General features: G+C 41.4%; 1 non-coding gene across 1 annotated transcript; it reads left to right on the forward strand.

The window, feature by feature from the left end:
• The first annotated feature begins 436 nt into the window (after positions 1 to 436).
• LOC123456854 lies at positions 437 to 541 on the forward strand. The gene has a single exon (XR_006634729.1). It is a non-coding gene; the product is annotated as a U6 spliceosomal RNA (small nuclear RNA).
• Positions 542 to 15823: the final 15282 nt, after the last annotated feature.

The raw sequence follows: 15823 nt of genomic DNA on the forward strand, positions 1-15823 counted from the left end.
CATTGGAACACTCATTCAGAACACATATACTCTTCTGGAGAAAGAACCCTGCCCCAGACCTGCAGGCTATTATACAATTGGCATGGTAACAAGCCTCCTGCTTCAGAATAGTGGGAAACATGGTAAGACCAGTGAATTCCATGAGTGTGATCCCATTTCCACACTTCTTTGGCCAGAAGCAATGCTGTGTGGAATACTATAATAGTAAATAATGTATTCTGTAAGTCCATGGATAGTAGTTTTGGCAGAAATATTACATATAGAAAAGGCAAATCCATATCAAGAATGAGTATTCCAATAAAGGATCAAAGTACTGCCTTTTATGGTGGAAGTGACCCAAATGTAGTCAACTTGCCACCAGGTCACTGGCTGGTCACACCAGGGTATGGTGCTGTATAAGAGGCATGTGGCAATGAACTATAAAAATGAAATATGGGTGCTTGTTTTGGCAGCATGTATACTAAAATTGGAATGCTATAGAAGATCAGCATGGTCCCTGCACAAGGATGACATGCAAATTCATGAAGTGCTCCATATTTTTAAAATAAGAACTGTGAAGGGTGACAAATAAATTATCAGACTTTGAAAAAAAAGAATGAAATATGGGACTGAATTATGGCAATGAACTGTTGAAATGCCTCTTATGGATGTTACAAATAACTTTACTGAGAATATTGCTGTTAGATGCCTTTTCTGCTAAATTCCTGTATTTTAACTTGTCCTGAAGTTAATCTTACAACCACGTGATCAGCCTGCTTAAAGCAAGGTTGCTAAATTTCCTCTGCCTTAGTTTACCTTTGTCCTGAGTAGCACAGAGACCAAAATTGTCAAGAAATGTTTCCAGATGCTAACTGATCTTAAGCCATGCTCATTGTCCTCCTTCCTCAGTGACATAGTTGCACTTCTGACCCAGAACAATGTGAGCATGATTGAAAAATGCTGACAGCATTGAAGACAATGCATGCTCACAGAACAGTTGAAAACAACAGTTAGGCTTAGTGTGTTTGCATTTGTGAATGGAGTTGAGGTGTGTCCAACAGGTCATACCCCTAAATCCCTTCCTTTAACAAATGTCTAAAGAATTATTTGGAATAAAAAGTTCCTTGCCCCTTACCCATATGTTACCTGCCCGTTGCCCATGTAATACTAATTCTTCACATATTACTGTTCTTGCTGTTCAATTAAAACACCAATGAGTTCCTGTCAGTAGAAGCTGCAGCCACAGAAACATCAGAGCAACAATGACAGCAGAAGCAATGGGTTCACCTTTGATTTAAGTGACTCCATGGGTCAGTTTTCCTTCTTTTAGACTCTGTTCTAAGAAGTAGCTGGCTCACTCTTAGGCAAGCAAATCCCAGAATCAGTTTCTGTAATTCCAGGACTGTTCTCCCCAAGTGGGCAGAAGGTCATTGTTGGTCTCTGATGCTGATAGATTTAGCACTTGGCAGCAGCCATAATTAGGTCAGTCCTGGTGAGTGGAAGTCCATATTCCCTTCTATAACCTCCATCCCTACCACCACGGTCACTTTGTTTATGGGCAATGACAGATATGGCTGGGGAAAGAGGTTGACTACTATCTAAAGAATAGGTAATCTTATCTACTTGATTATTAAAGCCATTCATTACTGAGGTCACATTTTGGTGAACATTTACATGGACACAAGTACCTTCACATTCTTTGTCCATTGGAGAGATCTATCCAGTCCCTTAACCTATAAAACCACTATTTCCAGCCCCCGAATCAGTACATAATTGAACATCCAGCCATTTTTTTCCTCCCAAGAAAAGTGCACTATATGTACTGCCCAAAGTTCTTCCCATTATCAAGATTTCTTTTTTCCTTCAAGATTGTCCCAGAAAAGGGTAGTAATGCTGCAGCTGTCCACTTCTAGGAGGCACCTGCATATCATGCAGACCCATCTCTATACCAGGCCCTAGACTTCTCCCCCTGAATCAATTGATCATAGGGCACACTCCAAGATGCCATATGTGCATGCTTGGGGACAGAAGGCACTGTAACAGGAGTGGGAGCCATAGACATTTGGTCAACATTTCAGGGAACTTATGTCTTCAGGAACTGTTAAGGCCTGATCACCTATGTACCATTTCCCATTTGGTGATGGACTGCTACTATTCATGTCCTATTTAATGGTATGCTGGGTCAGATAATACTCAGCTCAGGTCGCATTGCAGCTTGCTGTTCCATAGACAAGTATTCGGTTTCCACTGAGTCTCAACAGCAAGCCAAGAGTTGTCTCAAAGACAGAATATTTGTCAGCAAAGGAGGGCAGGGCTTTGTTCCTAAATCCAAAGGGCCTCTGCTATGATTCACCCTTGGGGGCCTAAACATCAGTATCTGCCACTGACACTTCAGGTACTATGGATCTGCTGAATTTTATGGTCCAAGTGGAAGAGCAGCCTACACAGCAGCTTAGATCTGTAAGAAATCCTTTTCCTGTTCTATGCCCCACTCAAAGCTAGCATCTTTCTGGGCCACTTGGTTTGTGGGCCAGAGTAACATACCCAAGTGAGGAAATGCTGCCTCAAAACTCCAAATTGGCCCACTAAGTGGTGTGCTTCTTTCTTATCCTTCATCTTGGTAGCAATATCTCTGCATGCCCCACACCACTGTACTACTAGAAATTTACTGAGGTAGAAGGTCTTTGAATTTGGCCTGGACTAATTTCCCAACCTCTGATTTGCATATGTTGTACCAAGTCTATTTATTTGGCCCAATCAGCATGATAGGAATATCATGGATCAGCAGGATGCTTTGTGGAAGGGCCAGGCAACCAAGATTCCTGTGAAGTAAGTTATGACACATCAGCAGAGAATTAGTATAACCTTGAGTTCAAACAGTCTTTCTCAGCTGAAAGCAAATTGCTTCTGGTAGTCTTTATGGGCAAGTCCAGAGAAGAAAGCATTTGCAAAATGCATACCAGGTATCAGGAGATATGGTAACCTGCTCAAGTAGAGAAACCATGTCAGGTACAGCAGCTGATTAAGTTTCTGATAATCAACTGTCATTCTCCAAGGTTTGTCCATCTTTTTGTTTTGTTTTGCTTTTCGAGGTAGGGTCTCACTCTAGCTCAGGCTGAACTGGAATTCACTATGTCGTCTCAGGGTGGACTCGAACTCATGGTTCTACTTCTGCCTCTCGAGTGCTGGGATTGAAGGTGTGCACCACCATGCCTGGCTCAATTTTTTTTTCTGTCTATCTTTTGCACAGGCCAAATAGGAGCATTAAAAGGGGATGTGGTGGGATCCACCACCCCTGCATCTTTCACGTCCTTGATGGTGACATTAACCTCTGTAATCCCTACAAAAATGTGGTATTGTTTTTTGTTTACCATTTTCTCTGTTATAATCAAATAGCTTCTATTTGGCCTTTACAACCATAATATCCCTAACTCTTAAGTCAGGGACCCAGTGTGGGGATTCTGCCAACATCAAATTATATCCATCCTAATTATATATTCTGGGACTGAAGGAATAAAAGCATGAGTTTGGAGACCCACTGAACCTACCTTGAATTGGGTTTTGGTTAAAACTCTATTGAGGGCTGGAGGGATGGCTTAGCTGTTAAGGTGCCAGGTTCTATTGAAGGGATTTTGGCCTCTGTAAACTAACTCAAGTCTGGAAATTTCTGTGATTCTCTGTTGCTATGATTCAAAACAGGTTTTAGTCAATTGCTCTAGGATCTTTCTTCTCATACATATTTAGCAAGAACTCTGTGGGCTTCATATCTATTTAACTTCTGGGAACATCATGATTAATCAGCAAGTGCCGAAGGTCTACTAGAATCAGACCATTATGACCATTATGAACATTGTTTTTCCTATGCTGTTCATTACAGTAAGCACACTCAACTTGCCTTTGGAAATTCAGTGCTTCCACTTGGTCCTTGTTATTCCAGGATCCAGTTAGACACAGTGAGTATAGGTCATCTAATTCAGTACTCATAGCATGCATGGTAAAGTCTGTATTACACACAGGACCAATGACAGGGCTCTTCTCCTAAAGCTGTCCCTGATGATTTTAGTGAAGTATACATCTTCTGGATCCTCCCATTGTGAAGGATTAGGTTTTACATGACAAACTGACTCCAGCATCCCAATTTCCATGAGCCCTTGAGTCCCTTTGTCAACATTAAACCAAGGACTATCAGGCAGTTCCATTTCATTCACAGTAGGCCATCCTTTGACCCATACTTTAGCCAACTAATCAAATAAACTCGACATCCTTTGCATTGTGGGAGCTGCAATATTAAACCTAGAACCTCTGTTCAATGTTCCCATATCAATAAACTCAGCCTAATCTAGTTTTATTTTTCTTCCCTCACCATCACACACTCTTAAAAATCTATTTCTACAACAATTCCCCAGACTTCTACCTCTATTAACTAAACTCATGACATTCTTTGGGATTGCAGTATACTTCCTTATGCATCACACTTTCTATCTCACCTCTAAGGGTCTGCTTAGCCTTGAGACTGATTATAGTTCTAGAGGCAAAGGTAAGTGGGCACTGGGGGCATCAACATTGTCTTGTTTGGCATTTCCTTCAGGGAAGGTCATTTCAAGTTCCATAGACAATGCAGGATTACTTTCCTCAGGCAAAGGTGGAGAATGCAGTACTGTAGAGTGTGGGGTTGGGAATTTATCTACTGCTAATTATGGGGAGACTGCTTCCCTATGCACAATAAACCCATCAGAACCAGAATTGAGTGCTCTCAATCTTCATCAGTGTCCTCTCAATCTTCATCAGTGTCCTCTCATGCACAGCCCAGACTATAGGATCACATTCTTCTCAAGTCAATGCCTTCACTTTAACTGCTAGCACATCTGAGGCTGGGACTTGAACTTGCATTGTAAGTTAGCCAATCATATGATGAGGGCCTGGGTTTTGTTTTTGGCAACTTGAACCCTATGGCTCCTAAAGAGAAGATCCCGATCCTAAGGCACACTTAGAAAACTTTAGATAAGCATCTGGAGCTGGGAAATTTCATCTCTTAAGGTTCTTTTCCTGTTATTTTACCCAGAGGTGCTAGAAACAACCACCCAGCAGCATCTTCTTTGCTTTTCCACAAATGAATATTCTAAAAATTTATATGTAGTTACTAAATTCCTGTTTCTCAGAAAAGGTAAATCAGGATGATCAAATACATCTATGTGGCATAGTTCTTTAAATAGTTCACATTATTATTATTATCCTTGGTTTTTGAGGTAGGTTCTCGCTCTAGCCCAGGCTGACCTGGAATTCACTATGTATTCTCAGGGTGGCCTCGAACTCGTGGCAATCCTCCTATCTCTGCCTCCTGAGTGCTGGGATTAAAGGCGTGCGCCACCATGCCTGGCACTCACATTATTTTATCAATGCTCTCTTTGACACTAGGAGAGTCTTTTAGTAACTGTAGGCTTAGTTAAGTTGGAGAGATAGCTCCAGATACCACCAAGTCTACTAGATAAATTTATTCTTGCAATTCTGTTTCTTTAGAACCACTTCTGGTACCAGAGTCTGTTATTAGTCAGAGTTCTGTAGAGGAACATAACCTGTAAATATATATATTTATTATATAGGGATTTTATTATATTGGCTTATGTAATATGGACTGGACAGTCCAACAATTGCTGTCTGCAGGTTGGAGAGTCTGAGAACTCAGTAGCTGCTCAGTCCATGAGTCTGCTCATACTCTTATCACTATGTTCTGACCCACTTAGGCCAACCATCATTTTCACTTTTCTATCTTCACTCCTTCACTTCTATATAGTCAAGTTTAATTGGACCTACAAAGGGATAAGTGATTCGCTCTGAGATATGGAGGATGGTGTAAAAACTGTCCTGCACAGTGGTTGTCCACATGACAGCTATCTCATAAGCATTTCTGGGGTAGAGTGGCTCTGGATGGATCCCTTAGTGACAGGCCTCCTTTTTCCTCCCACTGTGGGTCTTTTAGGGAAAGTAGTAGTAGAGGAAGCAGGGTGAGGTGTGTGTGTGGCATTTCAGATTATAGAATTCTTAGACTGCTCACCAACTGACTATCCTAGAGGGATTGATGCTACCCCATCAAGGTCTGCCCTAATCACTTGTTCTTATTCTGAATCTGGTGCTGGATGTGTGGTATGATAGACTTATTTCTTGTATGAGCTCCTTCAGTCATGTTATCTTATGTTCTATCCCAAAGATAGTTAGCAAAGTAGGAACACACTGGTTTCTTCTGTGTTATGTTAACCTACTGTGGCTGGGAGAGAAAGCAAAGCACAGGCCAACCAGACATTCCAAGGAGGATAGATATATATGTGTGTGTGTATACATGGGATCTGGAGAGTAGAACATGGGTCCTTAGCCTTTGCAGGCAAGCACCTTAACTGGTAAGGCATCTCTCTAGACTGGATATATTATTTAAAGCACACTTTCCCCCACTTGGAGTCTCCTCTGGGATGAGTTCTCCTTCTAAGACCTTTCTCCCAGCTTTCCAGTTTCCAAGTGACCAGTGTTGCCATAGCACAAATGTCAGAGACTATAGGGCTATTCTAATTACTTCCAGCTTGCCTGAATGCCAGTCACTTAAAAATGTTGTCAGGCTTTTATTTCTTACTACAGTTAAAGTGCACTTTTGAAGGATTGTTAACATAGAACTGCTCCCAAGTGCCCTGTGTTTCTGTGGCTACTAACAAATCCCCCTGCCCTTGAAATATTTCACTCTTCATTCTTGAAGGGATTTATGGGCAGAGGTCATTCTTCTGAAACTTCTTAAAGCTCAAGAGGGGGTATTGTGCCTCCCTACTTAGAGGAGTGAAATATGCTTGACACCAGAAATAGGCCCTGGGATCTCTGAAGGCAGTCTGTTGGTAGTTGTCTTTCTGCAACATTTGTAGGCACATATAATCATGACATAAACCGTGAATAATATCAATAATATTGAAATTCTGAACTTTAAGAAAACAGACTTAATTCACTGAGGAACCCAGGAGAACATTCCTATAAAGCAATCACTTACTCCTGGTGCCTCTGAGGGTATTTGTTGCATCTGGGGTGCCTAGCTTCAAACTTTTTAAAGCTGAGATTCATCTTTAATAGAAGTGTTAATAGAAACACAAGAAGTTTTCTCAATAGCACAAACTCCTCCTTGGCCAGGCAAAAGATAGTCTAAAATGATTTAATTATCAAGTACTACTTGAAATGCCCCACTCCATTCCATCCACTGTTTTATTTTCTGGGATGATTGACCAAGGCAGAAGTGTCCTTCCATAAATATGCTAGATGCTATCTTCATAATGCCCAGGAAAAGTATTTTGACAGTTCTCTTTTAGCTCTTGTATACAGTTTTCATGAACTAGTCTGATTACTTTCTTGAGACTGGTAGATATGGAGAGGTGTTGCCAGGTGTTCCAGAAAACAAGTTCCTGCAGTTTTCCAGCTGTCCAGATAATTACAGGCTCATGGGGTTCTTCCAGAGCCCCCACAAAGAAACAAGTACACTGCTGGAGCACATAAGACTCCTGACAGATTATGTCAAGTGAGGTCTGCATCTCTAGGCAAAGCTTTCTGAATTAGGTCAAAGCAATGGTCAGTAATTGGTGGAGTCTGGACTTTTGGTTGGTGTTCTAAAGACTTGACAGTTACTTCAAAAACTTTTAAAGATTCATAATTGAGGGAATGTGGACTCTGGGCATTCCAAATGAAGTTTCTCATAAGCTAAGCACAAGGGTAAAATGTGATTATTTCCCCTGACATACTTGATCTCAATATTTTCTGGAGACAGGAAATTCATAATAATGCTTCTCCTTTATATAGAATGTGGCTGAATTGTTTTAGGTAGGAAGTGATATATCAAAAAGTGTGTTAATTGTATTAACATTAGTATGGATAGTTTACAACCATAGGAAATGTAATAAAATTTAAGCTACTCATTGAGGATGTCGAGAAAAAGCAAGTGACAGAATTATGAGGTTGTACTTGGTATGTTACCTTAGAGATTAGCTTATCATATCTCATAGTAAAGTTAGGAACTGTGGAGAAATTAGTCACTGGTTAACTAAGGGATCTGAATGATTATGTGTTGACAAGGATTTGGGGTGGCATGTGCAATATTTTGTTAGACTTCCTGCCCTAGTCTGCTAGGAGATTCTGATTATTATCATTACATGTAGATAGTACAGTAGAGAAGACCATGATGCAAAGGTTAATCATACTGACCAATTTCCAAGTGAACACAGAACTGCCTATTACTTTTGGAGATTATCTCCCACCGCACAATTTAAGCAAGGAGGTCAGTCAAAATAATGAGGTAAAGGGACCGTGTTCAATCTTATGCTGCTTACTGCATTATGCAAGTCACATCACTATTAAAACTGAACTAGATATGATCCCAAGCCTTTAGGAAAACACAAAGAATATTAACAAACAGATCCCTTTCTCACTCACCACAGCATACCACACTACAGCATGTGAGTTTACCTCTCTGCAGGTGCCCTCCTGCTCTGCATACACTTTTCTCACTGTCCCTGGTGTCACACATTGTTTCCTGTGAGCCTGACACATTATGAGCACCCCCACTCTGTATGCTATCCTCTCACTTCTTCCAGCACCCCACACTGCAGCTACCTCCTATGAGTCCCTGCTCTGTAGAAAGACCTCGGTTGCACATGTCTTTCTCTTACCCTGGCATCTCATGCTGCTGTATATGAGTCTGCCACTCTGTAGGCAACTCCCAGATTTATGTGCACATCTCTCACTAACCCTGGTGTTCCACACCACCGTATGTGAATCTGCCACTCAACAGGCACCCTCCTGCCCTGTGTATCTTTCTTTCACCCTTCAGGTCCCATATCACTGCTGCCATGTGCGAGTCTGCTGTTCTGCAAGCCAAATGGGTGAATAAATCTGCTTCCAGAAGTGATTGTGGTGTTAACTGAAAAATTTTGTGCCAGGGCAAAGATCCTTCTCAAGTAGTTGTTGGTTAGGGGGGTTACATAGGCCCCTAAAAGAATATTGGCAATATTGATATTGCTCTTGGTTGCTCACCAAAACTAGATGGTAAGTTCCTGTTGCTGAAGACTCCATGTGCTTTGGTTGCAAGAGGTAAAGAAACCATGATGGGACTGAGACTGAAACTGCATCCCTGCTGGCTTACTTTCTTTGTACCAAAAGGTGTTATGCAAGCTGCTGTGGGAGAAAAGTCATTAACAATCCCACCCAGCTCTAGACCCTGTATACTTCACAACTGACCTGCAAGGCAAGGTGTGAACATTAATGCAATAGTGGCATGAAAATTATGGGAGTAACTAACTTCTCCTTGACTGGATGTAAGAACCACTTTACAGGAAGTGATATCATGCCTGATATGTATCCTATCTTGTTGAAGATTAATAGTTGACTCCAGCTTGTTTAATTAATCTCTCTTTAAGAGTAGAATAGGGTACTCAGCAACATACAGAAATGCATATTGTAGAACTTTTGAACCCACTTCACAAGCTTGAGAAACTGCTTGGTTGTTCATCTTCCCAATACCCCTGTTATGTTACATTCTCTATCTGAGAGGATCCCATTTATGGTAGTTAATGCAGAATATTTGGACAAATGAACATATCCTCAATTGCTTAGCTTAATCTTCTGGAAGCCAAAACAGAGCACTTTATGTCCAGGTGTCCCTGATTAGCCTTCAAGCAGAGTGAGACCCCCATAGCTCCCCTATCAGCCCAAGAGAGGTATCCCTAGTGTCTTAATCTTCAGGGTTGACACTTTATGTATCAGCCCTATAGTGGTGTTTCTCAACCTCCCAATCTTCAAAGCTGAGCTGTAATCTCTGGCCCTTTGCATACTTCTCTGATTTACCTGTCCTCCTCTGTTCTGATATCAAACTTAATTTGCCCACTTTGGGGTTCAGCAGCAGTCATCAGCCCGGGAAAGCTTCCAAAGATTCGTAGTGGCCACTGTTCCCAAAGACCATAGTGGCTGTGAGTCAAGTTTCCAATAAGAGTCATTACAGGCTTGGATCTCGTCTTGGCAGTGCAGGGGCTGGACTGCGGTAAGCCCCCTCTTCTTTTGTCACTGCCTCTCTTGCTGGAAATCAGGGAACAATAGCCACTAATGGGAGAATCCTATTTGGGTCACCAAAATTGTTACCATAAACAATGTGTTCAAGTCTTAGTGAGGGCAATGCCAGAAATCATAGGCAGCACACAAAGAATGGAGGAAGATTTTTTAATATTGATTGTAATCAGGAGAATACAGCTTCCTAGAATGTGTTTGTAAGGCTTATACCTATTCACATGGGGAGGCATATTGCTGAACATGTTCAAGATATATACCACTGAACATATCAGTAAGGTTCATATTTCAAAAAGATAAAATGACCTTAAGGAATGCCCTTAAATATGGCCAGTCTGCATTGTAAATTATGTGTATGTGTGTGCATGTGTACATGCATGTGTGCATCAGGAGTTCCCTGATGTGCTTGGTCCACAGCCAGTGTCCAGTCCCCAAGATGCTTAGCAAGAAAAAAAACCACGGGCCACTTGTGGTTTACATCATCAGTCATTGACCTACTGTGGCTAGGAGAAAAAAATAAAGCACTGGCTGGGAGGGTAAAATCACACACACACACACACACACACACACACACACACACACACACACACATGCACACACACACACACGGGCTGATTTCTGCTTCCCAGACCCTGTCCCCAGTTTCTGGGTTTCCCACCACCTCTGCACAACTGCCAGAAAATGTGGGGTTATTCTAATTACTTCCATCTTGCCTGAATGCCAAGCACTTAAAAAAAAGTTTCCCAGGCTTTTGTTTGTGACCAAAGGAAATAGGCATTCTTTGAAGGAATGTTAAAATGGATCCCCCAGATCCCTGTGCTTCTGTGGATACAAAACTGGCAATGTCCCTAATTTCATTGTGTTGGTCAGTAGATATATACCACACCACAGAATGTTAATTGCTATGTAGAAAGTTCAGATGGGATTAGGAGGAAAGGTAATTAAAAAAAAAACCAGGGTGCATAGAGAAGGCCTTCCTCAAAAGGTGCTGACTGAGTAGAAACATGAAGAAAATAGGCCATACAGTTATGTATAGTAAAAACATTTCAAGCAGAAGAAATAGCACAGTTAGCAGCTCTTAGAAGTGAAGTTGCTTGGTAGATAGACTACTGTGATACTGGGAAAATCACATACCGAGTTTTGTAATACTGCACTCAATAAAAAGCATTTGTTTTCTTTTTCTTTGTTTCTTCCATAATCTGAGGGAATTGTGTTACCAGATGAAGGAGCTGAGGCTTAGAGCAATACTCTGAGCTTCCTCCCTTGCTCAAACCTGAACTTCCTAAAACATTACATTAACACACAAGGCTTAGCTTCACAATTAGAGGAAGGTTGCCATCCACACTGAATGGCAGCCAAACAGAATAATTTATAAAAGGTAATATGAAAGCCATGGGCATCCTCTTCTTTCCTTTTTTTATTTTTTTCGAGGTAGGATCTCACTTTGGTCCAGGCTGACCTGGAATCAACTATGTAGTCTCAGGGTGGCCTTGCACTCTCAGCGATCCTCCTACCTCTGCCTCCCAAGTGCTGGGATTAAAGGCTTTTGCCACCACGCCTGGATCTCTCTCTCTCTCTCTCTTTTTAAAGACAGGGTCTTTCTATGGAGCTCAAGTTGGGTTAGAACTTGTCCTTCTCCTTCCTCAACCTCCTGAGTGCTGGGAAACAGGCATGTATCATCATGACCAGCCCATCATAATATTTCTAGTTGTTTTCACAGCTATCATTTTTTCATGTTGCTTTTGCCTATTTTTGACAATCTCATACGTGTATATAATGTATTTTGATTATAATACTCCCACTACCTTCTCTTATGCTCCTTCTACTCCTTGCAATTCTTATTCTTCCCAACTAATCCTGTTCTTACTTTCACGTTTCTTGTGACCCGCTGAGTTAAATTAATGGACTATGGGCAATTTACCAGCGGTTATACCACTGAAGAACACGACTCTCTCCCCCACACTTTGAAAATGTGAGTAAACTTCTCACTCCATTCAAGATTTAGCTATATATAGTGATTAACCTTAACTATTAAAATTGAAAACACATACAAACTCAACAGTTTGACACCTTAAGAGTATAGGCTATGGCAGGGCTGTACTATGCTTACTGCTTTCCCAAAGGTTTGGGGCATGTGCTGCAACAAGAAAAACACTGTCAGATGCTTCTATGTAGGCTGAGAGCTCAGGCTGCATCAAGAGAATGCTGGCATGGCCCTCTAGCATCAAGGGGCCTCAATATCATCATGATCTTACTGTGATAGTTAAGCCAGCTGCTCCTGAGAACCAGTCCACAAAATGTCCATAACCCACCAGGCTCAGAATGTCCACAAATAATAATACCCACCTTTGCTAGCAGGGATGTCTTGTCTCCAAGTCTGTAATGTCTCAGAGAGGACAGTTTTAAACAATTACTCCTGGTGTGTGTAGGGGGGATCGTGTGAGCCCCAGGTCAGGGTGTTCATTTGAGCCTTATTCTCTGTATGTGGACAGATGAAGGCAACCTATGGGCTCTACCCCTTCTTGAAGGGACAAGGTTTTAATGAGTGTTGTTCTGTGTCTTCCTTTGTACTCTTCTTACCATCATTTCTGTTTACCACATTCTTAGCTATCATTTTGCTGGCTAGAGGGATGTTCTTATATTTGTGTGTGTGAATGCATACATGTGCTCATGTGTGAGGGTGCACATATGTGCAAGTGTGTGCACATGTGTACAGGATGCCATAAGACAAGGTTAGTCATCTTTTATTAATTTAAAATTTGCATTATAGGCCCTTTCCCACAATTCATTGGCTAGAAGCTTGGATCACAGGCAGGATAGGCTGTGTTCTGCTCATCCTTCATCCATTAAAGAACATTTGAATTCTTTCCAGTTTGGGGTGACTCATGTCACCATACAGCTGTCATAAACATTTATGTAGGAGTTTACCTGTGACTGGTTTTCATTCTTTCTAGATAAATACCCTATAAGTGTTCTAACATCATTTGTTGAAAAATTATTTTTTTTCTCCATCAAATTGTGGACATTCCACTATTCTCTCCACATAAATATGGCCACTTTTTAAGTCTTCTTAAATATTTATTTTGAGGAGAGACAGAGAGAATGAATGGACATGGCACAGCCTCTAGCCACTGTAAACAAACTCTAGACACACGTGCCAGCTTGTGCATCTGGCTTTACATAGGTACTGGGGCATCAACTCCGGGTCCTTAGGTTTTGCAGGAAAAAGCTTTAACTGCTCAGCCATCTCTCCAGCACCCTATTTTTTTTAAGCAAAGATATTTCTACCCCTTTGCCAGTCTCACATTGTTTTGATTATGGTAGCTTCATGGTCAATCATTTTTAAAAATATTTTTATTTATTTATTTGAGAGAAAGAGAAAGAGAGAGATTGAGAGAGAATGGGCACGCCTGGACCTCCAGCCACTACAAATGAATTACAGATGCATCTGCCCCCTTGTGCATCTGGCTTACATGAGTCCTAGGGATTTGAACCTAGGTCCTTTGGATTTGCAGGCAAGAGCCTTAACAAAAGCCATTTCTCCAGCCCTTCATGGTTAATCTTAATATTTGTGTTCACTCTCTAACTCTCTAATCTTTTTTTTGGTTTTTCGAGGTAGGGTCCCACTCTGGCTCAGGCTGACCTGGAATTCACTGTGTAGTCTCAGGGTGACCCCGAGCTCACAGTGATCCTCCTACCTGTGCCTCCTGAGTGCTGGGATTAAAGGCGTGTACCACTGTGCCTGGATTTCACTCTCTAATCTTGATCTTTTTCAAAATTATTTGGATGGAATACAGTACCTTTGCCTTTCTACATAATTTTGAAAATCAATCTGTACTTACCAAAAACCTACAGAGTTTTTGATATATATATATATATATCATGATCACAGTGTTCCAGTCAGGTTCACATTGCTGGCAGAAATCATCTGACCAAGAGCAGCTTTTGGGAAAAAAAGGTTTATTCTGGGTTACATCTGAGGGGAAGATCCATGATGACAGGGGGAAATGATGGCATGAGCAGAGGGTGGATATCACAACAGTAACAGGAGAATGCAAACACTGGCAAGGGGAAACTGGCTATAATACCCAATAAGTCTGGCTCCCAACAATACACTGCCTCCTGGAGGTGTTAATTCCCAAATCTCCATCAGCTGGGAATCTAGCATTCAGAACACATAAGTTTATGGGGGACACCTGAATCAAACCACCACATTCTGCCCCTGGCCCCCATAAACTGATACATGATATAAAATACAATGCATTCTGTCCAACTTTTAAAGTCCCCATAGGTTTTAGTCAATCCTAATGATGTGCAAACATCCCCATAAGCCAAGGTCTTTTAACTGAGCCAAAATACCAAAAAAATTAAAAAAAAAAACCATAATGGCACAGAATAAACATTCACACTGCAAAAGATGGCATTGTCATAGCAAAGAAATACTTAAGCAACACAAGATTTAAATGGGGCAAACACCAAACTCTGTAGCTCCAAGTCCAACAACTGTAGCCAGTGACAAGTCTCCACGTCTGATAATTCTAACCAGCAACAAGTCTCTGTAGTTCCAATTCCGCCCCTCCAGCTAGGCTACTCACAGTCCTGGAAAACTTCGTTGGAGCCAGCAGCTCCTTAGCAGCTATCTCGTGGTCATCTCCACTGGGTCTCCACTGCAAACCATGGTTCATCCTCATGGCCCCATGGGGTCTCCATGCAGGCATCCAGCAAACCTGCTTCACACTGCCCATGGCCATTTCCAAAACACAAGACCTTGATGCAAATTCAATGACCCTCCCTTTCCTGCATATTTTATACTCTACAATACCAGGTAGGGTGCAAATTTGTTAATACAGGGTAGGGGGAGTAAAGCAGACTTCGAATAACAGGGTACTCCTTCAGAATTCAGGCCCCTTCAAAACAGTCTACAATCTTTCTGTTGCCCCAATGTCAAAGGTTATAATCTCTCATATAATTGCAGCTGAATTGGCAGAAGTTTCACCAAAGATTTTGTTTCTGTGCCATATCCCTCTGCACACACCAGTCCGTTTTTTTTAATTTTATTTTACTTTTTATCTTTTCACAATTTTTATTAACATTTTCCATGATTATAAAAAATATCCCATGGTAATACCCTCCCCCCTTCACTTTCCTCTTTGAAATTCCATTCTCCATCATATTAACTCCCCATCTGAATCATTCTACTTACATATATATAATACCAACCTATTAAATACCCTCCTCCCTTCCTTTCTCTTCCCTTTATATCTCCTTTTTAACTTACTGGCCTCTGCTACTAAGTATTTTCCTTCTCACGCAGAAGCCCAATCATCTGTACCTAGGATCCACATATGAGGGAGAACATGTGGCGCTTGGCTTTCTGGGCCTGGGTTACCTCACTTAGTATAATCCTTTCCAGGTCCATCCATTTTAATGCAAGTTTCATAACTTCATTTTTCTTTACTGCTGAGTAGAACTCCATTGTATAAATGTGTCATATCTTCATTATCCACTCGTCAGTTGAGGGACATCTAGGCTGGTTCCATTTCCCAGCTATTATAAATTGAGCATCAATAAACATGGTTGAGCACATACTTCTAAGGAAGTGAGATGAGTCCTTAGGATATATGCCTAGGAGTGCTATAGCTGGGTCATATGGAAGATCAATCTTTAGCTGTTTTAGGAACCTCCACACTGTTTTCCACAATGGCTGGACCAGATTGCATTCCCACCCAGCAGTGTAGAAGGGTTCTTCTTTTTCCACATCTCTGCCAAC

The sequence above is a fragment of the Jaculus jaculus genome, chromosome X (assembly GCF_020740685.1).
Source record: "Jaculus jaculus isolate mJacJac1 chromosome X, mJacJac1.mat.Y.cur, whole genome shotgun sequence".
NCBI lineage: Eukaryota > Metazoa > Chordata > Mammalia > Rodentia > Dipodidae > Jaculus > Jaculus jaculus.